We start from the raw sequence: 24,153 nt of genomic DNA on the forward strand, positions 1-24,153 counted from the left end.
ACATTATTACATATTAGTACTTGCCCATAACATTACTATTTTATAGAGTCTATAGTTTCTGCCTCCATCTCTATTTTATTTTCTAAGCCTGAACCATCTCAAATCTTTTTCTCTTTAAAGGAGAAAAACTTGTAGATCCTTTCTCTAAGAACTTCAAGGTCCTTTTGGGCAATTTTCCTTTTAGTGCACTGAGACTTGAGTTAGTACACACAGGAATGATCCTCTTTGGGATTTCCTCATGCTAATTTGGTCATTATCATCCATTTGCACCTCCATTCAAATGAATTTGTCAACATAGTTTTAGTCTTGTAATGGATTGGAACTCAGAATAGGTCAGCTTTTCTAGAAGAAAGGATAACATAGTTGATGTTTCCCTAACCAAGGGAAAATTTTGCATCTCAGGTACTAGATCATTGCTGAGGGACTGTGTATAAGATAACAGTCAACCACCTAGGAGGAGCTAGTCTTTTCCATTCTCTTTAATTCTGTTAATCAAAAAGCAATTTTCATTTTGATTCCAAAGAGTCCTAACAGCTTTACAACACTGATATTTCCCACTTAAACAAAGAAAGATGAATCTTAGGCTCAGGGTCAACTATGGTACTACAAATATTCTTTCATTTTTCATACTTATTATTGGCATTACCATGTGTTAGTGACCAGCGATATACATTATCCACTTATTTGTTTAACCAGAGTAGGATGTTTTCTCCATGCTAAACTCAGTCCAAATCATGGGTATTTCAGTGGTCAACAAAATATAGCTCCTGCTCATATGGAATTTACAATGTAGTGTCAAAATAATTTCTCTTAAATTATCTTCAAGTTTAAAAAGTGAGCCATTTAATTAAGGCAAAATAAGTAAATACTATTTTATTTGATTCACAAATATGACAAAAACAATGAACGTGGTATTTGTATGATTAAAATTAGAAGACCCTGAGGTAAGTTAGAAAATCAATATTAATTTCTTTTCTTTCTTCTTTAGATAAGAGAACATTTATTCTGGCCTAGCATTTTCCCAGGCATTACTTCTGATACCAAAGATTCCCAGAAGAAAGATCTTTTTTCTATTCTGCAAGTGCTCATGAATAGGAAAGTAAAGGAAGTCAACATTTACCAACCACATAAACACCTTGGAGGCTGCTTGACCCCTTCTTGTGTGTGTCTGGGGCAGCTTCCTTCACCATGGGGCAAGTTGAGGGAGAGAGGTGAGGAGGGCAGGATGCTCCAGGTATGGAATAGGGTGTAGGAAAGTCAGAGGAATTCAGGTATGGAAGAGGGTGTGGGAAAGTCAGAGGAATTCACATTTTTTTCCTGAAGGTAACAGAAAGCACTGTGGGATTTAAACAGAAGAGTAGCATGACCAGATGTGTTCTTTGAGAAATGACTCTAGCTGTCTGTCTTCAGAATTTTTATTAACACACACAAATCTATCAAAGTGTCCTGAAATTGATGAAAACTCAAAACAACAACAAAAGAATTGAAAAATAAAAATCTCTTTTCTCTACCTTTCTGCTATTTTCCAACTCAGTTTTCAGTCTTCCTTTCTTTCCTGCTCTTAAAGAGTGGACCAAGAAAGATTTTTAAAGTTAATGAGGATACTAAGAAAATCATATTTGTTCCACTCGAATTTCAGGTCACTCTCTCTCTAGTCTTTATAAAGACAACTCATATTCCTATGAGCCAACTCATATGGACTGCAGGGTCCATCCTCTGAGTCAGAGGGAGTGAGACTTGGTGGTGAAGCCTGACTGCTATGGATTGGATCTGGAATGTGTGCCCATGTGTCTCCAGCCTGGGACGCTGGTGGGAGGTGGTGGCATCCTTAGGTGGAGGGGTCTAGTGAGATGAGCTAATTAGGTCATCAGGGATGTGTCCTTGAAAGAAATATTGGGATATCCACTCCTCTTTCTCTCTTTACATTCATACCCATGATGTGAATAGGCTGCTTCACCACAGACCCAGGAACAATGGGGCCAGTTGATGATGGACCTAAAATTCCAAAACTATGAGCCTAAATAAACTTCTCCTATTTTTAAGTTGATTATCAGGTATTTTGTTACAGTAAGGCCAAGGTTACTGAGGTATACTGAGGTTAACATACTGAGATAGACCTATAGAGCCTTCTAGCTCTTTCCACTACACTACAGGACTGATAAAGACAAATGGACTATTTCCCCCTGGATCTCTACTGAGCTTTCTGGGTTCTTTCTTCACAGTAGGTCTCCCACTGCATCACATGTCTGAAATCTTATTATTTTTGCACACAACTATGTGTCTTCCTGAATGATTGCACCATACACTTCCACTCTAAGCCTACTTTAAATAAAAGTTCTTAAAAGATGACTTTCACTTACTTCACTTTTATACTCATTGAGTTTTGACAGTAATTTTTTTTTCTTCCCCCTTCCAGTAGGGTTTAATGATAATGTCAAAACTTGTTCATAATAGATCTTCTTTGGTTAGGGAATGCTTTCTCTCAGCATCTCTGTTTTATTCTAGAACTGGCATTGTAGAGTGGATGCTCTTTGCTACCTATTTTCCCCTTTATTTTCCCTCTTTTGAGAAGTAGATTATTACTATACTACATGCCTTGAGCAAAACTTAATTCATTCCACTGATTCACATCTGTAGAACAAGCACTGATGGGAAGAGCTGCTTGAAATGAAATGAGAACTGAAGCTTACACAGTTAAAAAAAAAAAAGGAAACAAAAACGAAATGGGCTGGCATCCTTCTCTCAGTGTGAAGGGATTAAGATGGTTTTAATTATCTCACCTGGCTTTTGTTATTTATTCTTGCTCCCTATTGTTTCCTTGTATAACTAATGTGATAGTGTAGGATCTGGTGCTATCATCTGAATTTTCCCCTTCAGGAAATTTGAAGAACTCCCAGGTTAAAAAGTAAAAATCACAGTTCCAGATGCTCGTAAATGTGTGATGACAAGAGCAGAGACTCAAGTTCCAATGCCCAGTTGTGAACAAATGCCAATAATAACTGAAGATTTGGCTCTGAAGATGTTACACTTTATGAATAAAGTAAATGGGTTTCTAATGTGTTCTGGATGTGAAAAGATGTGGTCACCGAGAGCATCAGTGTAACGTCACAGCATGTCATCTCAGGCACATCCTTTAGTGGGGGCCAGCTGTCTAAATGCAAAAGTGCTGTGTCGGGGAGCATGGCAGATTTCTTTATTCAACTGAAATATATGCATGCGTCAGCACAAGGAAATAATATCTGCTACTCGGCCTTTATTCTAAGATGTTTCCTGGCATCAGCTTGACATTTGCTGTTTTATTCCTCTCTCAAATTCTGTTTGACCTGACCAGGAGCAGGACTTTTTGATAGGTCTTTTTTAATTTTTTCCTCTTCATTATCAAACAACTGAAAATTCTCCAGTGATAAGGACTCAGAAAGCAGCCTTTGATATGGACTATCTTAAGGAAACACTTGAAAAAGAAGATAGCAAATAATATATTGTAAAGGGAAACCAATTCAGGGAACTAGAGGTTATTATTCAAATCAGTGGAGGCAGAAGAGTAGAGTGATCCTAGGGAAATGGAGAACACTTGCACCTGCTGTGGTGTACCGTGGGTCTGGGTAGGCACTGCCTGACCATTTGGGAAAGAGAGTCCGGCCTGGTGGGAGCAATGAGTGAAAAGGAGAAGATGTATCAGGCTGTGGTAGCAGTAGACTAGGGAGGCAGCAATGGGTGTCTCAACTTGAACTTGGCCCTATAGATCCAAGAGCAGGTGGAAACAGAATGAAGATCTTCAAGGGTAAGCCTCATGACTTGTGGCTGAAACACATCTCAAAATACCAGGCTTGCAGAGCATTCCTGCTGACCAGTCAAATGATTGATAGTTAAAAATAAGATCCCCTGCACTATCACAGGGCTCTCCACATTATCTGGGAATACTCAGAAGAATGCAGAAATCTTCCTCTGTCTTTGGAAACATCAAGGGAAAATCAAAGAAATTACTTTCAATCTAATCCTTATAACTGAATTCCCCACTGATCAGAATAAGGGAAGGACACACACATTAGTGCCCACATAAAATGGCTTTGAAAAGTAATTTCTGATCCACTGAGCCAAATGATCATTACAAGCTATAATCAGTAAAACCAAATTTCATAGTAAATGGGACACTTGATAATGTTAACCCAGCTCCAGAAACCTGTGTGTGGACACGAGTGGAAGGGAGAGGAAAAAAATTCCACCCTGCCAAAATGCTGCCCCAGAACTGACACAATCTCCATTTCTTTCTGTGTAGCCTGCGGGATGGTTGCATTTCCTTTTCTCAGGCATTGTTCATACTGGGAGTCCTGCTAGCCAGGATGAGCCAAGAGAGCTGCTTTACAAAATCCTGGCAGTAGCTGTTGGCTTCCAGCTAGACTCCAGAACATGCAGAATTGGTGGGCAGCTGAAAGCCAGTCTGGATGGGTCCTGTTATCAGAGTGAACACAGGTAAGCAATGTGAATCAGTCAAATGCAAATCAGGGGAGTGGTCATGATCTAATTGGAGAAAATTCAATGCTACTGAATCCCAATGCAGAATACTTTTTTTTTTTTTTTTTTTTTTTTTTTTTTAAGAATTCCTTGGGCTCTAACGGAAAGGAAGAAGTCAGGGTTGTCTAGTGAGTTATTGAGACAAGAAAGGAACTTGTCCTTGTGAGTAGAGGCTACGCCATTTTAACTTCCCTGTTTTTCAACACAGTTCCCCTTTCTTTGATTTCTAAAAGTTGGGAAGGAAAACAAACATCCAAAGTAAAATAACCAACAGAGAAAACTTACTAAGTGCTGAGCAGCCAGGAGGTTAATGAATGCACTGCACAGGCTGATCCGCAATGAGAAAGCAGAGCTCAGTAGATTTTTTAGGATAATAGTATATTTGTTCCATCTTGAGGGCACCTCTCAGGAGAGATGCTCCCACTGCCATCCAGAGTGGCTATAAGCCCACCCGTGAATCTGACTAGTCATTAGGAAGTTTTCCCTTTGGTGGAAACTTCGTCAGTTTTGCTGAAACTTCCACCTCTTCTCAAAGAAGACATGAATTTTAAAATATCTTTTTGCCCTGTAGCAAAAAGAACTCAGACACAAATTCTGCATTTGTCAAATTCAGATAAAAGGTTGATGTGTATTCTTGAGTAGCAATAAGAAAACACATGCCCCTTATATTCATGTTCCTGTAATTCAGCTTGAGCCAACAGAGCATTCTGTTATATATTGGTCATATGAATTGACCAATTTTGTAGGTTAAAATGATGGATGATTGTCTTCTTTACATGATTCATTGTATCACATAATGGTTAATAACATGGACTTCAGAGCCAGCTCTGTCACTTACCAGCCATAATCTTGGACAAGTTACTAATGACTTTGTCTTAGTTTACCCATTTGAGTATTATTTACCACATAGTATTAATCTTATTCTTACAACATGTGTAAAAAACGAATGAGTTAATATATGTAAAACACATAGAAGAGCTTTTGGCATACAGAAATCATTGTGCATTCCCTTTTCGTAGGTCTTTGCTGGCCCCTATTAAATACCCTGGAAGGACAGAAACTATGTGGGGTAGGGTAGATGACTGGGAGGGGGACATTTGTCCAGTCAGGGCCTCATGTTCAAAAGGGTCTCAAATGTACACTTTTGACATTACCTTGAATTGAAGGTAACACACAGTCATACACACACTGGCAAGATTTATGAATTATTAATTCACAATGTTATTAATTATTAACTTTTACATTTATCACTATACTTAGAGACTTGTTTTGGCATATCTTCATTATTTAATATACTTGAGCCTCCAAAAAACACAATTGGCTCAAGCTCCTCAATCTTGGGATGGCAGTAGAAAAGGTAAGGGAAAAGCCATTAACTGCTGTATATTCTTTTTATTGAAAATGCAATGGGGGAATATTGCTTAAAGATAAAGCTAGCAGATTCCTTCCCCATTGGAGTTTTTGGCTTTTACAAATAGATTATTTCTGTTACCATAGAGGGGCTTTGAGGAAGTTTCTACAGATACTTCACAGTCTTTTGACATATTGCAGAAAAGAATATAAGGGCACACTAGATTTTAGCAAAAAGGAGGAAGTTTATTAGAAAGTGAAAGGTGAAGACACACATCCTCAAAGCAGAATGTGGGCTACCTTGAGCATGAGAGTGCTTTTTGGGATCTCAGGCTCCTATTTTAAAGGAAACTTTGTGAGGGGTGGGTATGGGAAAGTACGTGGGAGTGACATCTGACTGGGGAGCTCAGTTCCTGAATCAAGGATCAGAAGACATTTATGGTAGTCTGGTCTTCTTCCAGGATCTTCAGGTTGACATTGCCTGTCCTGTCTAGATAACATGTGCAATATGTCTGTATCATAGGTTTTCTAAAATACATCTCCTTTATCTAATCTGAGATACATTCCATAGGTTAACAGTACACTAAGCTTAAATCAAAATGAGGCAATTTTCATAGATAAGTGAATTTACAGTAACTAAGATTTATAGATTTCTCATAATTTGGGAATGACATGCTTATAGTTAAAAACAGGTCTAGGGAGAAAGTCTGATTGTTGGGCATTTATATTTACAACTACAGTCTTTTCCCTTCCCTTTTGTCTTCTTCCTACCTATCTTTATTTCTTCTATCATACCTCATTTCTTCTACCCCAGACATTGATTCTTATTCTTATGTGTTAATGAGGTCAAAGATTAATTTTCTGTAACCACTTCAGGCTGAGAAGGGGTGATGGCCCTGAATACTCAGGGATCAAAAGTCTGCCTGCTTGAGGTAAAGGAGACAGAAAGAAACAGTTTTAGTCATTGGGACAATTTGGAATCCTTGTGTTGCCATCATCCTAGCATGGAGTTGTTATAATCTGGAAGGAACAAATTTTATTAGAAGGTGTTCTTCAGTCGGCTTTTTTACTGCTGTGACTAAATGACTCAACCAGCACAACTGTGAAGGAGGAAGGGTTTATTTGAGGGCTCAAGATTTCAGAGGTCCTAGTCCATAGAAGGCTGGCTCCATTCCTCAGAGCTGAAGGTGAGACTGTACATCATGCAGAAGAATGTGGCAGAGGGAAGCAGCTCACATAATCAGGAAGCAGAGAGAGAGAGACTCCACTCTCCAGATACAAATATATACCCAAAAGCCATACTCCAATTCCCACATCCTCCAGCCACACCCTACCACTTCAATTAATCCCATCAGGGATTAATTCACTGATTGGGTTGAGACTCTTACACAATCATTTCTCCTCTGAACCTTCCTGCATTGTCTCACATGTGAGTTTTTGGGGGCCACCTCACATCCAAACCATAACAGAAGATTAGGAATATAAGGGCCAAACAACAGATGTAGGTGTATAGCAAAAAAAGGTCCTAATAGAGATGAGAGTCAGGTGAGGTTAAGAAGGTAAGCTGTAAATAAAACTCCTATTGGTATACATATTACTTTCTCCTAGTCCAAGGGGCATACACAAGAAAGGGAGGAGTTAGAGAATTAGGGTTGCCAAGACAAAGCAGATCCCAAGCCAAGGAATCCTTCCTCATGTAATACAGTAATTCCCACAGCAAGAAGAAAAAAAAATCCCACAAAAGTGGAAAGGAGCAAGATTCCTGATCTACAGTACATACAGGAACTTACTTAAACAGATTTGAGTTTTGTTTTTGTCAGTAGGATTTCTAAATCTTCCAGCGGCTCACATAAATAAGAGTCCTTTTCTCGTCTCTGGTGGCACATAATCCTGCAAAACTTCAAGACAGACAGATCTAATTTTTTGATAAATGGAACCCTGATGCTTGATCCTGGAGTTTGACAGTATTGGAGTTCTTAGGAGGACCTGAAAGGGGCCATTCCATTGACAGCAACTGGTCATATGTTAATTCCCTTTTTCAAGATTTTGATAGAATGAGTATCCTGGACTGATTTAGTGGAGCAATAGAGGTAGAGTCAGGAGTTGAAGTGCTTGTTCTTTGTATTTCAGAAAAGTCTTTTAATACCAGCCCCCAAATGTTATATATTTAACCATTTCTTTGTGTTTATGGCTTAGTTATAAGGTCTGAGGTCAGGAAAGGCCTTTTGTATAGTATCTTAGAAGGACTCAGAGAGAAGTTTTGGGTGTCAATGCCATATATTATCTATCCTGTGAACCTAAAACAGAAGTACTATTATAAATTGTAAATCAGAATACAAGAGGGAGCCCAAGTCAGAAGATCTCTAATTAAATAAATTATGTTTGGAATCTATTTTTTTTTTTTTTTGAGTGACTCCACAAGTACAGCTTTTTCTTTTACCTTGTAACAGCACACTAGTCTCTAGTTATACTTTCCCTGCTGGGTATTCAAGATTGAGTAGGTAGCCCTATTTTGGCCAAAAATTAAGATCTTTCTTTTCTTTTCTTTTCCTTTTTCTTTCCCTCCCTCCCTTCCTTTCTTCCCATCTTTCCCCTTCTTTCTTTTTTCTTGCTCTTTTTCTTTCTTTCTTCCTTCCTTCCCTCCCTCCCCCCCTCCTTCCTCCCTTCCTTCCTTTCCCTTTATTTTTTCTTTCTCTTTCCTTCTTTCTTTCTTTATTTCATCCTTTCTTTCTTTTTCTTCTTTCTTTCTTTCATTCTTTTTCTTTCTTCCTTTCCCTTTCTTTCTTTCTCATTCTCTCTTTCTTTTTCTTTCTCTTCATTCCTTCCTTCTTTTCCCTCCCTCCTTTCCTCCCTCCCTTCCTCTCTTGTTTCCTCTCTCTCTCTCTCTCTCTCTCTCTCTCTCTCTCTCTCTCTCTCTCTCTCTCTCTCTCTCTCTCTCTCTCTGTTAAGGTCAGTCAAGGCCCCTTGGGGTTATTCTTAGAGACTTTGTGAGAAACCTCTTGAGTCCCTTTGCCCTTTTCCCTCTACCAGTTTTACCATCTGCCAGGATGTCTCAGAATCTTGCTGATATAATTTCCCTTAGAAATACCAAGGACATTTCCATCTGCCACAACTCTTCCTTTTACAGAAGGCTTTTAGTCTCTGAGGTCTTTGCAATACCTCTGTTGTGAGGTCAGGAGGCTAACTTGCAGTTGCAGGGTTCTTAGAGGAGTCTTGTCATACCCTGACACTAGGCAACCTTGGAGGCCAAAGACCAAAATATTGACTTTTTTTTTTTTGCAAGCCCTTTTATTTCTGATTTTTACTTCCAAGTCTCAATTGTTGAACTAGCAGAAAGTGAATCCACCAGTCCTTTAAATGAATGGTGGTCAGTATTGAATCCTGTATTGTAGATGATGGTTGTTATCTTGAAATACTGGCTAGGTTAGTCTGTTAGAAGTTGTACCTCTGCAAAATTTTAACAAACAACAGTTACAAAGTTGTATAAGGAACATATAAACAAAATTATTAAGAGCAAAGCAAGTCCAGTTTCACTCAAAATAAATGTGATGTCTTAAAAATAATGCAGTTGTGTTTCCTAAGTAGAATGAACTTATTTACAGATGTATATTCTGGGTGACCAATGTCCACTTCCTTTTGAATAATCAGAGTGCCATGGCCAACAATGCCAAGTATCTGGGCACATCTAATTGTCTTTGCTTAGAGGTGATAGGCATAATACAATTAGAAGCATACAAACATGAACCTGAAAAAGGCTATCATCACTAACAATTTTAGTTAGAGGATACCTAGTTTGCTATCTTTAAGCTTTGCATTTTAGAAGACTTTACACTCGGGGAACACAAATGCATTTAACATATTAAAAAGTCAGTAACAATTAGCATCACAGTTACACAGTCATGGATCAGTAGGAAACTACAATTATGGCGCTCTCCCTTTAACAAAGGTTAATAGGCCTGACAAAAATTAAAGAATAGTTTTAGGCTTATTACAAGGTTAGGAAACAGGGACCATGAATCAATTTATTATTTGATATGTAAGGGCATCTTCTGTAATAATAAAACACTAATTCAGTCAAAGCAAATAGATGCAAACCATGTTTTAAAAGGCAGGGATTTTCTATCTGAATGGTACTGAATGCCAACAGTAGAAATAATTTTTAAAATTTCATTGACTATTTTATATGTTTATGGTCCAGATATAATGCATTATCGTTTACTTTGCATGTTTTAAAGCTAACATACCTTTAAGTCTACAAACTTTTTTTCTTTGGTATCAGATATTGAATCCATGAGTGCTTTACCATTGAGCTATATCTCCAGCCCCTTTTATTTTTTTTTTTTGAGACAGGGTCTTGCTGACTTGCCCAGGCTGGCCTTGAATTTGCAATTCTCCTGCCTCAGCCTCCTGAGTCACTGGGATCATTGGCGTGTGCCACTGCACCCAGCCTATCTCTACAAACCTTTGCATAATATTTAGACAAAGTTCATACACAAAGTACATTTATCCCTTAGATATATATACACCTCTGGTCTCAGATATATAGGGCATCAAACCCTATAGAAACCCAAAATAATAGATATTTTAAAACTGAAGTTATAAGTAATCATTAAAAAAATTAAAAATTAAATAGACTCTGACTCTGGTAAGACTCAGTTTTCTGAGTAAACAAAGATCTAACAAAGATAGCAAACATAAGAGATTACCTTAATAAAACACAAATTCTTTAAGCCCAGGTTTTCTCTTCTTTTCTTTCTTTTCTTTTTTTTTTAATGTTGCTAAAAGCAGAAAATCTTATTGTCTTTAAATATAGAGAATTAGATTATGGTTTTACATGAGTGTATTAAATTTTGACCTTAGAAAAACCCTTGAAATCATTTTAATTATAGATAACTTAATCACACATACAAATTTTTCTTTTATAAGTTTTATTTTTCTCAGACCTTCTACAAGTTATTTAGACACTCTACAATTTATTCAAGCCCTTAATTTTTTGTCCTCTTTCTCTCTTTTCCCGTCTTGAAACAATTTGTGAGAAGTTTCAGCTTGTGCACATGCTGGGACCTCATCCTTATTATGTCTTCCTTCCTTATGAGAAGGAAAAGACAATTGCCTCTACCTTTTGGGGAGATCACCACCACTAGAGGTGAAAGTGCCCCCATGGGCCAGACTTGCAGAGAGCTAGTCCTCAATCCACAGTTTGCAGTGGATTGAACAATGCCAGCTCATTCCCTCTGCAAATTATCAGCAGTACAAGCACCCTCACTTCCAAAAAGCCAACTTAACTCTACTTCTATATGTCCCTAGAGCCCTAGGGTCCACCAAGCTGTCTCAAAGTCCTACAGGATCAACCAAATTTTTAATGTCCTAAAGAAAAAGAAGAAAATTTAGACTTGTAAGAACATCTAGAAGCTGGGTGCCATAGTATACACCTGTAATCCTAGGGACTTGGGAGGTTGACTGAGGAGGATTGCAAGCTCAAGATCTGCCTCGGCAACTTAGTCAGGCCCTCAGCAATTCTGTCTCAAAATAAAAAATAAGGACCAGTGATGTAGCTCAGTGATAAAACACCCCTTGGTTCAATTTCAAGTACCAAATAAAAATAAATAAAATATTTTTAAAAAAAATTTAAAAAGGCTAGAGATGTCTCTCAGTGGAAGAGCACCCCTGGTTTCAACCTCTGGTATTGGAAAAAAATTAGGGTTATAATTTGTGATAATGGAAATGATTTTCATAACTGTTCTCGTCCAGGTAAGTGTGATTACTCATATGGGTTATCATAATAACAAAGCAAATACCCGAAGGCTTTCCCTAAATGTTGTGATGAGGTGCTACTCATTTGGAGAGGTCAATGGCAGATGTGTTCCTACGGTCTGGAGATAAAAAGTAAGAAAGAGAGAGAGATACTTCTTCATCCATCACTGGTGTGATCTTATGTCATCTATCAGATTGGATAGACCTACAGAGGGCTGAGATTGTCACTAATATGGTAAAAATGATCTACTCTCCTCTTACCATTCCCAATTGGTCCTATTCAAAATGACAAAAAAGATATCCCCCCTGTAAGTTATTCCAGATCCCCATGAGTGGAATTTCTAAAATAAAACCAGATTCATGTTTCAAGGGCATCCAGTTTGTAAAGAAAAGGCAAATGGCCCTTCGGCATCTACCAGTGAAAAGTAAGGTACCTGGAAATCTGGCAATGTAAAGGAGGTGGAAAAGAGCCCAGGAGGCCCTTAAGTGGGGTTCCTAATGATCATGGTCACTGAATTATTGGAATTCTTTTTTGTGGGCATATAAGGGAGAATAAGTAGGGGGGTGAAGAAGAGAAATCATAAATTCAAGGCACTACAGAAAAAGAGTAGCAGACTGTCCAAATAGAAACTTGCCTGTGTTTTAAACATAAATCAGGGACTTCTGGTTGTAACAAAGATGGAAGTATGTGAGTACCATGAGCAGGTTAGAGGAATGCCTGCTTGCCTAGGGACCTGCCTTCTTAGTTCATTGTGGGCGCTGGTTGTGGAGGTTACCTCTATGGATTTCCCCGCATGGCTGATTTCCTCCACTGAATCTCAGATTTGGCCTGCATGTTTGAGGAAACTTGAGGTGGCTGGAGACTGGGTGATCAGTCCTGTGTGTCTCCCAGAATAGCTCGTTAAGTTCCATTGACCTAATAATGGGGTCTTTTCAATTTTGGGCATCCCTATGAGGTCATTCCATGTCCTGGGGTCTACCCCCTGACACCTTCACCTGGTTGGGCTGGAGGGAAGGAGCACCTCCCATCCAGCATCTTTACAATCAGAAGCTCATTGTTTCCCTAAACTGGAAAAGAGGAAATATCCAGACCATTTTAGGACAGAAGAAAGGTAAAGAGCGGGGAAAAGAGCCAGGAGAGAGAGAAAGAGAGAAACTCCTTCTTGACTCAGGATTGTGGCTCCCAGTCAAACCACAAGGTGCATTGAGATGATGTTCTGTTAAGAAGAGAAAAGGCAGAAAAAGAAGTTACATCTCTTATGAGGGCACGAGAAAGGCACTTCAGGCCATTCACCAGGGATCTGCTGTCCTCAGTTTGCCTCCTGAAGTGCCTCGCCATATTTCTATATCCAGCTCAATGATATGTTCAAGTTTGAGGGGAGCCTGCAGTTATTTGCACCATTGACTAGTCTGTATCAATGCCCAGGTCAACAAATGCAACCTGGAGCTCATTGCCAATTTTTTCTCTATTCAGAGAAGTAATTTTAAGGAAAAAAATGGAAATCTTAGTATATTGTATGTCTTCATCTATTCTAAAATCTAACCATGGATAAAGTCAGTTTGGAAGAGAATTGCATATTTATATAGTATTTTAATTACTGTCCCCCAGTACTGTTTCAGTGAGCTATCTATGTAATGAGTAAATATGAGAGACAGCCTAGTGAGTCTACCATAACCATATTGTTTTCATTTCCAATGGTGTTCACTTTCTGCATGGAGGGAAATCCCTTCTTGGTCTTGGAATCAATAACTGTAAATTTTGTAAATGGTTAGATTTTCATTTCAAGGTAGCAATTAGAAACCTTAGAACTAAATGTGTGGTCCATTATATCAGTCAATTTTTATTCATCTTACTCCAGATTTTATTTTATGTTCCCATTGTTATTTTATTTTCTCTTACTTTTTAAAATCAGCCCATTGAAGGCTGATTTATACACAAAACAAAATTCACCAACTTCAAGTGTAAAATTCAATGAGTTTTGATAAATGTGTAAAACTGTAGCTAACACCCTCATGGTATATAGAACATTTCTATCACACTAAAAGAAAGAAAAAAAAAAATCCCTGGTGTCCTTGTACCATCAATTTCTTTTCCTTATATCCAGGCCCTAGAAGCCGCTGACCTGCTACTATAGTTTTAGTTTTTCTGTAATTTCATAGAAATTGAATAATTCGGTCATTTGTATCTGACCTGTTTCACTTAGGATAATTCTTTTGAGGTTTATCCATGTTGTTGGGCATATCAGGTTTTTTCTTCCCCCTTCTATTTAGTAGTTCCATTGCATGAATATGCAGATATGTCAAAATTTAGATTGATTTAAATTTGGGGCTAAAGTTTCTAAGAACATTAAATTACAAGCCTTTGTGGGAACATATATTTTCTTCTATCTTGGCTAAATACCTAGGAATGAGGTTGCTTACCAGATGGTACTATATACTTAACATTATAAGAAACTGCCAAATTATTTTCCAAAGTGGTGTATTGTTTTGCATTCACCCACAGTATATGATAATTCTAGTGATTTCATGTTCATGGCATCACTTAGTATTGCCAGTCTTTTAATGTTCAGATATTGTAGTGCATATGTGGTATTATATTGTACTGTGGTTTTGATTTGTATTTCCCAGTGGTTATTGATGTTAAGCATATGTGCAGGTTATTTGCCATCTAGGTACCTTCTTTGGTGAAATGTATGGTCAAATCTTTTGCTTGTTTTGTTAAAAAATTTTTTTTGGCTATTTGATTTCTTATTTTCAACTGGTAAGTTTCTTTATATATTCTGGATATATTTTGAATATGTATTTTGAAAATATTTTCTCCCAGTCTGTGTCTTGTCTTTCCATTATCTTAACAATGCATTTTCAAAACAAGAGTTTTTAACTTTTTGATAAAGTCTAATTTATCAAAACTTTTCTTCATAGCTCATAATTTTTATTTCCTAAGAAATCTTCACCTAATCCCATTTTGCAAAGGTGATCATGTATTCTCTTGTAGAAATTTTATAGTTTTTAATTTTTCATTTAATCTATGATCAATTTTCAGTTAACTTGTGTGTGTGGTATGAGTTAAGGTTAAAGGTTTTTTTGTTGTTCTTTTTGTTTTGCTCTTTGCACATTGATATATAATTATTCCAGCATTATTTGTATGTTTTTCCTGCTGAATAATCCTTGTACCCTTTTAAAAAGTTGTAGAACAACATATGTGTGGCTTATTTCAGAACTCTATACTTTTTTTTGATTTTATTAATTCGTGTGTATATATGATTGCTCCGACTTTACATTAGAGTAGGTCTTGTAGTTAGGTTGGTGTGAACTCTCCAACTTGGTTCTTTAGTCTAATTGTTTTTGGTACTCTAAGACCTTTACGTATCCATAAACATTTTTAAAATCTATTGACAATTTCTAAAAATAACAACAAAACTTTGGGATTTTATTTGAAATTATATAAAATCTATAGGACAGGCAGAAAACTGCACCATACAGCTCTACCACTATAGAAAGTTTAATGAATGCAGAGATCCAAATACTGTGCTCTGAAATCCATTGCTTCATTTGGAAGTGACTGAGTGTAGTGGGGGACACCAAAGCAGAACTTTCTGGGGAACTTGGGACTCCTTTTGGAAATTTAAGCTCAAGATGGATATCCCTGCAAGAATGACTTAACAGGAAAACATACAAATAATGTGGGAACAATTATATATTGATTTGCAAAAAAACCCCTTGACCCTTATCTCATACCACATTCAAAAATTAACTCAAAATTGATCATAGATTTAAATGAAAAATCAAAAACTATAAAATTTCTAGGAGAGAATATTTGATCACCTTTGTAAACTTGGGTTAAGTGAAGATTTCTTAGTACATAAAGATTGAAACTTCCTTGGACCGCATGACAGCTTAGAAGATTTCACCCTATTTTCTCTCCCTCTCTCCTTCATGTGGGTCCATAATTGCCTCATGGTCTGATATCTTTCCCAGACTTTTCTGGCTCCCTTTCTAATTCTTTCCCACAGTGATTTTGTTTAATAAAATCCTTGCACATTTAATGCTCTCTTGATGTCTATCTCTCAGAGGATCTGTATTAAACAAATGGTACCAAGAGTAGTAGTCTTAGAGAAGAGTTAAAGATGGCCATAAAAAGTAGCTCACCTTCTTGGCAGGTAGAGAGCAGATGTATGATTCCTGGCACGAGATGCAGTCTGAGTGCTAATATTTCGCTGGTAGTGACCCTTGAAAATGTCCCTGTGAAGCAAATGGGTGTGATGGATGTGATGATAGAAGCATTTGGAAATATGGGGAGAACAATGCTACAAACGCAGCAGAATTGGCTGGCTAATGTTAAGTGCAACATTCCACTAAGGAAAATGAGAGAATGAGAGATGTTAACAGCACATAATATTTAAATGTGAGAACCATAGAGCCTGCAGTGGTAGGGTGGTATATACATGTCTCTTTTAACCACCTGTAGCTACAGGGCAGGCACGACAAAGTCAACTTAGGCTTAATTATGAGGATCTCAGAGCTGCAGAACATCAAACATTCCTTCAAATAGGGAAACCTGGATAGATGATCTTGATGATACTGACTCTACAATGCTCCTACCCTCACTCTCAGGTCCTGCACAGGTGGTTCTCCTTTCCCTTGTAAGAATTGGGACTTTGGCCATGCTGGAAGATGCTACAGAATCCTCTCCGAAAGATATAGGCCCTCCTGCAGAGAGTTGCCCTCATCTCCACTCCTGCTACCACACTTGTAGTTAAAGTTAAATCTCAGGATAGCCTAGCTGAGGTCAGACAAAAAGAGACCTATATACCAAAATAATTAGAGAGAACTATCTGGCATGTACTGGCAAAAGCCAGGGAAATACCCTTGGGGTTAGATTTTAGGGGTCCTTAAGCAAGGAGGCCAAAAAGCAAAGCTAGATTAGTAAGAGTTTATTGATTTGGAGGCATTTTCTCAGGTTGTGAGATTTATCACTTCAGCAAAGTCCCAGGGGATGGGTACCCAACGTCATGGATGGGAATGGTTCTTAAAGGCCTAGAGGAGAGGATGACCAACTCAGCAAATTTGTTTTGCCTGTGCTTCCCTAGGAGATGTCAAGGAAAAGAGTAAAAAGTTTGAGCATAGCTGTGTCCCAGGTAAAGCTTTATTTTAAAAAAACAAGTATGGGTTGAATCTAGCTGTAGTTTGCTGAATGCTACCATAGATAGAAAACTACCAAGGAGCTGTTTATAATGTATAACTTTAAAAGAATAAAAAAGTTAGAATGGAGGAAATAAAGCCAGAGCAATTGTCCCTCTTAACTGTCACCCACATGTGAGATAATTTGGTCTGGAGCCCTTTGGCATAAGAGGTATCTGGTTCCTATAAGATCCTGTAACCTGTAAATAGTTCTTTCCCAACTTGCCCTATTAACCATTGATTCAGGAGATCATGTACTATGGAAAAGGGGAAACCAGACATTTTGAGAACTAATTGACTACAAAGTCTGAGCTGACTTCTGTTCCCAGAGACCCAAAGGGTCCGCATGGTCCCTGATTGTGTGAGGCCTCCAGGAACCAAGTAATAATAAAGGAAATCCTAGATAAAGTCCAACTGTGTTAGACCACCTAGGGCCAAGGACCCACCTCTTGTTATTTCTCAAGTCCTGAGTTGCATAATTGGGATTGATAAACTGAACAGTTATAAAGACCCTACATTGTGTCCCTGGTGTGTGGAACATAACTTTTTATAATGAGAAAGGTCAAATGGAATTCTTAGGTGCTGTGTGCTGATGGCAGAGAGCAATGACCTAAAAGATACAGTGTCATTAGTTCCTATCATATCAATATATGTCTGATGTGATATATGCTGGCCCCTGCAGAAACTATATAGATCCTAGACAATGGCTTAGAGTATCACAGACTTAACTAAGTTGTAGCTTCCATTATAGTTGCTGTGCCAATTATAGTACAACTAAAAACACAGATTAATAAGGTCTCAGGTACATAGGATACAGATATTAGTTTGGAAAATGGGTTCTTCATTTCAATTAGGAAAAAAATCAGAGACACTTTACATTCATGTGAGAAAGACAAAACTCACTTACAGTTTTTCCTCAGGGCTATGTGAATCCTGTTCTGTCATAATACTATCCAAACAGGTATGGAACATTCATAAATCACACTAATCATATATCAGCATCATGCTGCTTGAAACAGGATGAGTGAGGGATGACAGTGCACTGGAGGCCTTAGTAGTCACATGTGCTCTGGAGGATGGGCAAGAAATCTTCTGAAAGTTCATTGGACAATTAGTGAAGTTTTTAGAGGTTCATTGATCAGGGGATTAATGGACTAACCCTCTTAAATAAATGCAAATTTTGACATCTTGAATTCTTCATTGAATTGTTCATGAAGAAGAAAGGAGTATGGTTCCTCATAGACTTCTTTAGATTCTGGTGGCCACATATTCCACACCAGGGAAAACCATTTTGACCCATGTGCCAGGTTACAAAAAAAGGCTGCCAGTTTGATAGAATCTAAAGCAGGAAAAAGCATCAAGTTTGGACTGTGCAACCAGCCCTGCTCTTAGGATCATCAGATCAAGCAGGTCCTGTGGTTGGGAAAAAATATGATGTGGTATGGAGTTTATGACAAGTTCCAGTAGGAAAATCACAGTGCAGGTCTCTGTGCTTCTGAAGTAATGCCTGCCCACCTCAGCAGAGAATGATGTTCTTGGTAAAGCGTCTAGGATATCACCGAGCACTGGAAGAACAGGAAAACTTTAACTATGGGACATCAAATGACAGAGACTAGAACTCCCCATTATGAACTGAGTTCTGTTGGACATTCCAAGTTCTAAGTCAGTGGGCCCAGAAAGTCCATCATAAGAAGGAAATGGAGCAGCCAGGATAAATTGAGAACAGAGCCAGAGGACACACAAGTTGCATGAGCAGGTAGCCCAAACTCTGTTACCCACTGTGGTAGCACTTGCTATCACCACCAGCTCAAAGAAAAGGAAAAGGTTCAGTTTGATTATAGATGGGTTGACTCATTATGTGGATCCAGGCCGAAAAATGGACAGGGGCTGTATTATAGCTACACTCATGGGTGACTGAAGACTGTAGAAAAGGAGAATTTTCCCAACACAGAGAACTTTAAAAAGTGCACCTGAAGTTGCCCAAGGTCAGAGTACACAGGGTACTGACAGCAGCCTGGAAGGAAGAGGACATTTGGTTTGAGGAGTTTCTTGGGAAGAAGCATGTGAATGGGCAATGGGAGTGGGTACAAAGCGTAAGATGTCTGTATCACATATTGATACCTGGAAGGCATCTACCCATCAAAGGAGCATTGAATAACAAAGTAGACAAGATGACTCTGCTTACCAAACTTGTCTTCAGTTTCCCAGAATGGGCATGACAGGCTCATGAATAGAATGGCCACCATAATACAGATGGAAGCTATGATACAGCATGATCTCTAACTTACTAAGAACTACTTCACTATTGTGCCTTAGAAAAAATGTGCAATTTGTCAGCAGTAGACACCAATACTGAGTCCCTGGAATGCACTATTCCTCAAAGAGGCTACCAGCTCCCATAGCGAAGGGCTGACAATATTGTCCTTCCCATCTCAGAAAGGTCAGGGAATTGTCCTTATGGGGCAGGATGTCTACTCTGGATGTGAGTTTGCCTCTCCTGCCCACAGACCATCAACTACTTAAGCAGATTTAGAAAGTACACTCTGGCAACTACAGATACTGAGGAAGGTCAAAGGCAAGGATCCCTAGGGAGCATGGTTCAGTAAAATATTGAGAAGAGATTGTGGTTGTATGGCAGTAGAGATGATGAAATGATAGGATTCAAGTCATTCAACTAAATGAATAAAAATTATTAACAGTGTATTAAGATAAAAGCTAACTTTCATCTAGGGACCACCCCTCTATATTTTAATGGCCAATATGTTCTCCCTTATTATTCTCTGACTCCATGAATCTTTTGATAAAATTGCAAACAATGTTTCAGGGTTCCCTAGTCACAAAGAAAGCAGGGCAAATATCTAGTGGCTATGTGCCCAGAAAGGGTGTTACTTTTGGCAAAAACGAACAGAGCAATTTCCAAAGTGGTATTTATTCTTTTTAAAATTATGCACACAACAAATGTCTGGATGAACTGACTTCTTTAACCCATGTACTAATGTGTAGGTAGGCTTATAATTTGGAGCACTCACTCAGGAAATCCTGAAATTAGGTTCTTTCAGAAGTGTCGACTCATCCCCTGGCACTTTCCGAACATATCCATTTAAAACACCCAATTAGTAATTTTAAATTGCATTCTAAATTCTGCAGGTGATTTTCTGATGAAATGTTGCCTTGCTAATTCTAGTGGGTGTTGTTTAGAATTTGCCTTTGCATTGAAAATAGCTTTACTTTTGCTTTCGATAAAAACAGAAACTATTAGAAAAGGTTCATGCATTGAATATTTCCCGAATATGCCACCATGACTCCAGCAGTCAACTAGTCTAGGAGGTTTCTTTCAAAATTGGCACTCATGCATGGACACCATTCACATTGTAGAAGTTCTTGGCACAAGATAATCTATGAGAAACCCATTGTTTCTATCATCTATGTATAATCCCCAAGAAACATGCAAATGATGTACAATATAGTAAACAGGGCATAGGGTGCAGCATGCTTGTGTTTATTTTCTCCTTTAGTATTTTCTGAGACAAATTAATTTTCTACCATGAATGCCTATGACTTGATGTCAAACATTAATTATAATTTAAGATTAATGATTTCAAACCCTTAACAAAGGTAAATACTCCTCCCCAAGAGCCATTTGTATGGAAGGTATTTAAATGAGGCAAAGAAAAGAATAATATTTTGTTCAGATTTCTTATGTTGTTTGGATGCATGAAGAAAACGTCCATTCCAAAACAGAGTTTCCTACTAAGTTAAAAGAAGAGAACAAAGGTAAAAATATCTATTTGGCATGTTGTTGCCATCGTTTGTGTGTTACCATGGTTTGGAAAATAAGAGTATATGTTTAGATGGAAAAGGAGGATGGAAAAATCCTTAGGGAAGGATTGGTGATAGTTTTGGAGGGGGACTTTTTAAGATTTTTTTTCCTAAAAATTTGGCCAATGGGGTGCTTACGCTTCAACAGCTAACTCAAAGTGCTTACAAATACAATATTTACAGCTCCTAAATGAACTCCATATAGCTATTCAGTATGCCTGGCATTTGTTTACAATGCTTCAGTGATGAGGCTATAGATGAACATGGGTCCTCAAATCTCAGAACAGTCTAATATTGTGTCAGAAAACGGGGGACTGATTGAGATATTTTCTTTTATAAAATGCTTGTTCAATTCTTTGTCAATTTTTCTATTGTGTTGTCTTCTCTCATTGACTTGTATGAGTGTGGTAGACAGCTTCTGAAAATGGCCTCTAGTGGCCTCACTTCCTGTCTTCTCACCCTTATGTACCTGTCATGTGAACACCGAGATTCACTTCTCATGAATAGAACATAGCAAAGGTGATGAGATGTCACTTCTGACATTGGATTTTAAAAAGACAGTAGTTTTGTGATGGCTCCTGCTTCATTTTTCTCGCTAAGGATTGCTTTAACAATTCTAGGTTTCTTATTATTCCAAATGAATTTCATGACAACTTTTCCTATTTCTATGAAGAACATCATTGGAATTTGAATGGCAAATTGCATTGAATCTGTATAGCACTTTTGGTAGTATGGACATTTTGACAATATTGATTCTGTTTATCCAAGAACATGGGAGGTCTTTCCATCTAAGGTCCTTCTCAATTTCTTTCTTTAGTGTTCTCTAGTATTCATTGTAGAGATTCTTCACCTCTTTTGTTAAATTGAGTCCTAAGTATTTTTTTTTAAGGATATCATGAATAGGGTAGTTTTCCTAATTGATTTTAGCTGATTCATCATTGGAGTATGGAAATGCAAATGACTTATGGGTGTTAATTTTGTATCCTGATACTTTTTGGAATTCATTTTGAGTTCTAAAGGTTTACTGGTGAAGTATTTTGGGTCTTCTAAATAAAGAATTATATCATTGTCAAACAGATAGTTTGAGCTCTTCTTTTTCTATTATTATCCCTTTAATTTCTTTCTTTTGCCTAATTGCTCTGGCTAGAGTATCAAGGACTATGTTGAATAGAAGTGGTAAAAGTGGGCATCCTTGTCTTGTTCCTGTTTTTAGAGGGAATGCTTTCAGTTTTTCTCCATTTAGAATGTTGTTGACCTAGAATTATACTGCCAAGCTATAGTAGCAAAAACAGTATGGTATTGGAACCAAAATAGGCAAGAATACCAATGGAAAAGAAGACACAGAGACAAATCCACATAAATACAGTTACCTCGTACTAAACAAAGGCACCAAAAACACTGAAGAAAAGATATCCTCTTCAACAAATGGTGCTGGGAAAAGTGGAAATTCATATGTAATAGAATGAAAATTAATCCCTATCTCTTGCTCTGCACAAAATCACTCTAAGTGGATCAAAAACCTAGGAATTAGACCCTAAACCCTGCATATGCTAGAAGAAAATGTAGACCAAACACTTCAACATGTTGGCTCAGGAACTGACTTTCTTAACAAGACTTGTAAAGCACAAGAAATAAAACTTAAAAACCAATAAGTGGGTTAGTATCAAACTAAAAAGCTTCTTCACAGCACAGAAAATAATCAAGAATGTGAAGATAGAACCTACAGAATGGGAGAAAACCTTTGAAACTTGAACCTCAGACGGGGCATTAATTTCCACTGTATACAAAGAATTCAGAAAACTTAACACCAAAAAAAAAAAAATCCAATAATTCAATTAATAAATGGGTAAAGTAACTGAAAAAACCCTTCTCAAAAGAAGAAGAAATACAAATGGTCAACAAATATATGAAAAAAAATGTTTACCATCTCTAGAAATTAGAGAAAAGCAAATTAAAACTACACTGAAATTTTATCTCGCTCCGGTCAGAATGGCAATTAACAAGAATATAAGTTCCAAGAAGTTTTGGCAAGGATGTGGGGGGAAGGGAACTCTCATAAATTTTTGGTAAGACTGAAAATTGGTGCAATCCCTCTGGAAAGCAGTGTGAAGATTCCTCAGAAAACCAGAAATGGAACCACCATTTACTCAGTTATCCCAGTCCTTGGCATATATTAAAAGGACTTAAAATTAGCATACTACAATGATGCAACCACACCAATGTTTATAGCAGCACAATTCACAATAGCTAAGCTGTGGAACCAACCTAGATGCCCTTCAACAATTGAATGGATAAAGAAATTGTGAAAAATACACAATGGAATATTACTCAGATAAAAAGAAGAATGATTTTATGACATTCACCAGTAAATGGATGGAACTGGAGACTATCGTACTAAATGAAATAAGTCAATCCCCAAAAAACAAAGATTGAATGTTTTCACTGGTATGTGGTAGCTAAACCACAATAAAGGGGGTGAGGGGAAGAAGACAAAGGTGAATAAAAGAAAGGGATGGGGATAGAAATGAAAAGAGAGTAGACTAAACCTAATATAATTTTTCTGTGTACACATGTGAAAATGCCTAAGTGAATCTCACTGTAGTACCCATGTAAGAATGAGGTCCTAATTAGAATAATATATATACCATGCTTACATAATTTTATCAAAAGGTATTCTACTGTCATGTATAACTAAGAACCAATAAAAAATGAAATGAACAAATACATAATAAAAAGACAGTGGGTTCTGTCTTGCTAGTCTGTCTCACTCTCCTTTCCTTATCCTCTTAGAAACTTTATTTTAGGGGAAGTCAGTTGCCATGGTGTGAGCTACCGTAAGGAATAGCATACATGGCAAGAAACTGATGTCCGCCACCAGTAGCCAGAGAGCACCTGACTGATGCCTGCCCACAACCACATGAGTGAGCTTAGTAGCAGATTCTTCCCTAGTGAGGCTTGAGACGACTGCAGCCTCAGCTGACAGCTTGGATGTAGTCTCATGTGACACCCTGAGCCAGGGCCACTTAGCACTTGGATGCCCTACCCACAGAAACTGTGAGAGAAAAATATTGGTTGCTTTATGTACCTAAATTTTGGGGGTAACTTGTCCTGCAGCAATAGAAAACTAACATAAGGGGTTCTTCATTTATTCTGGATAGGAGACTTTGGTCATTTATACGGATTGCAAATTTCTTCTCCCATTCTTGGATTTTCTTCTCATTTTTCATTTTCTTTTAAATAAAAATGCTCTTAATTTTTCCCATATTTCAATTTATTATATTTTGTGAGTGTTGATGTGCTCTATTTAAGAAAGCTTAGGAAATCTTTGCTTATTCAAAAGTTATGAAAATTATCTTCATTTGCTATATTTCTAAAGATACATTCATTCATCAGAATAGGATACATATTTTCTAATAATCATATTGTAAGGCATAACATTTATTGAGCAATTACCAAGGGCAAAGTTGGTAAGAGCTAGTCACCTTAGGTAGTAGCCTAATTCAATCTTCACAGTTGTTATGTGGCAGAAGTAGGATT

This window comes from Sciurus carolinensis, chromosome 12 (genome assembly GCF_902686445.1).
Source record: "Sciurus carolinensis chromosome 12, mSciCar1.2, whole genome shotgun sequence".
Taxonomy (NCBI): Eukaryota; Metazoa; Chordata; class Mammalia; order Rodentia; family Sciuridae; genus Sciurus; species Sciurus carolinensis.